The sequence below is a fragment of the Penaeus vannamei genome, chromosome 43 (assembly GCF_042767895.1).
Source record: "Penaeus vannamei isolate JL-2024 chromosome 43, ASM4276789v1, whole genome shotgun sequence".
Lineage (NCBI taxonomy): Eukaryota > Metazoa > Arthropoda > Malacostraca > Decapoda > Penaeidae > Penaeus > Penaeus vannamei.
This window is the reverse complement of record NC_091591.1, coordinates 17,948,989-17,951,488: the sequence shown is the minus strand read 5'-3', so window position 1 is coordinate 17,951,488 and position 2,500 is coordinate 17,948,989. Positions and strand designations below refer to the sequence as shown.

The 2,500-nt window shown below is 37.5% G+C and overlaps 1 protein-coding gene across 1 annotated transcript in view; it reads right to left on the bottom strand.

The window, feature by feature from the left end:
- LOC113804211 (zinc finger protein 271) overlaps positions 1 to 2,500 on the bottom strand; it is a 14,183-nt gene that overhangs the window by 11,615 nt on the left and 68 nt on the right. The window contains exon 1 of the mRNA XM_027355043.2: positions 2,404 to 2,500. This exon is cut by the window's right edge and continues 68 nt beyond it. The gene's annotated coding sequence lies outside the window, so the exon portion shown is untranslated. The remainder of the gene's footprint in view (positions 1 to 2,403) is intronic.

Genomic DNA, 2,500 nt, shown 5'->3' with positions numbered 1-2,500 from the left:
TTTCTGCAACTCGGACACTAATGATCATATCTATACCTAAGTGAGTTTGAAAGACAAATTATAATAGTTTCTACAGTAATGAAATGGTAAAATCCATAAATGAAAAAATATAAAAAATGAACATCTGGTATCCAATTATTTGTCTATTTATCTTATTCTTATTTTATTTCATTTTTTTCGAGCTATGGAAGATTCCTTGCCCCAGAGTTTTTATCTGATTAAAGTTTTGAATATATTGTTGGAAATCTTGTGAAAATGCACAGACAACTACGCATCAGATTTTTTAAATGTTGCTTACTTTTTAATACAAATTTTTGAAAATCGAAAAAAGGCTACTTTTTTTTCTGAAGAAACTAAATCGAATTTCATAGTTGTCTTCGGAATTCACTGATGTTCATTCATATTTTTTGTTTTTATAACATAATTCATAATTTTTTTGTAGGTGAGAATAGGAACCAATATAAATTTGGTATCAAAAGATGTGGAATATGAAAATACAGAAGATTCTTCAGACCAATTCCCATAAAAACTTATATAATGAATCTTAAAACAAGTAAACGAGGCACATTAATATAATAAAGGCCTTTGAAAGCATAAATGTGGAACGACAGACACTGATGATTAGAAAAATATCATTTTGACAATTGTACAGTAACACATGAACTATTTCGCACCTTGCAGTGATAAGTTCTGCCGTCTGTCCAGTGTTTACTCTCGACATGAAAACAAGATGATTGACTTTGCCAAAATTTGGCTCTCACATCTGTTCATTTCCGTATAGCACCTTAGGGAAGCATTTGCTCAAATATTACCGTTGAAGAAGTGTCGGGTTATTCTTAATATCAAAACCGCGCTAAGATAGGGAAAATCTAAGGGTACCGTCACAAAAATATGTAAAAAATACACTCACTGATATATGAAATGATCTGCAGAGACAAAGTATAACGTCATAAATGCGGCAAAGTCCCTGCATGTGGAACGCATATAAGTTGGAAATTCACTCACGAGTTTAAGTCCACACGCAGCTTTTAAAGCAACTTCCCTCAGACTGCGCATGTACGTCACATGACATTACTATCATTAACGTCATGCTAACTACTACCAGTATTTCATACATATTACAAATCATCTGATAGTACTTTTTTTCATTACATTTATACTAATCACTTTATACTATATTACCATATACGCAATCTGCCCTTAAACATTCATTTACATTGTATTATTAGCTACATAACGGCTCTTAACGTGTGTCCGACCCAGCTTTTAAGGATTCACGACCCGGGTCACTCCTTCCCCAGCAGACAGATGTGGATCATAGTTTTTGTAGCTTGTGCGACCTTGGTTTTGAGGATTTCTTTCACAAATATAGTGATAACATAGAAGGACTGATCAAATTGTGCCAAGAGCACAATTTAATATTAAAAAACTTACAGTGTGAAAAGTGCAATGGTGACTGTTTTTTATGAGAGTCAGCGAGCCGAATAAAAGGTTTCATGACTCCCTCCTCGCCGCCGTTTGGCTATACCCTCCACAGTAAGGTAAATGCTTATGCTTATAATTGGGTTAGGGAAAGAGGGGAACAGAGCATCTGGTAGGGAATCACGGATCTGGGGAGGGGGTCCGGGTTTGGGAGTTCTTTGGGTCATACGGCTATTTTTATAATAGATTCTGCGTTTATGGTTGTGATAGGTTAAGGAAAGATGGGGTCCGGGGGAATACAACGATCAGGAGGGGGTCTGGGGGCAGAGCCCCCAATAGGGAATTACAGTGATCGGGAGGGGTCCGGGGGCATAGCACCCAGGTAAGGGAGTTCTATGGTTCATACGGCTATCTATATGATTGTGTGTTTAAACCGGATTCACACGCTCGTTTGTTTCTGCAACACGGAATCAAGTCTTCATTACATTGTGAAATGTGATTCTTGGCTCGGGTTTTTTAATTTTTCACTTTCTTTACTTTGTGATATGCGATTCTTGGCTCGGGTTTTTCATTTTTACACTTACTTTACCTTTTAAAATCCCTGGTATGCGTGAAATCAACCATACCCCCCCAACCCCCAATTCCCCACGGGATCCCCCAGGATTGTTGACTGGAGTGGGGACTTAGCCTCCAACGGGTGCATTTATGTTGGAAAGAATTACCATGTCTTGGTTTGTGGCTATTGATTTATATAGGTTTCATTACCCAACTCCACCACTACCTCATATTGCATATTGTCCAAGTGATTTACATATATTTGGAATGTAGAGAGCGAGAGGAATCCATCGATAACAAAATTGTCGACATCCGTTATGCGGAACTTCGTGTAAAGTTATCATGGTCTCCTTTCCATCCTGCCCCAGATTTGCGTGTCTTATTCTTTGTTCCTTCTATATTTTCTTATCTTACGAAGTTCCTCACCTCCTGCGTGTCTTAATAATCCTGGCTGATGCTAATAGTGGCGATACACGAAGTTCCGTTAATGATATTTTAGACACAAAAAGGAGACAATTTTTTC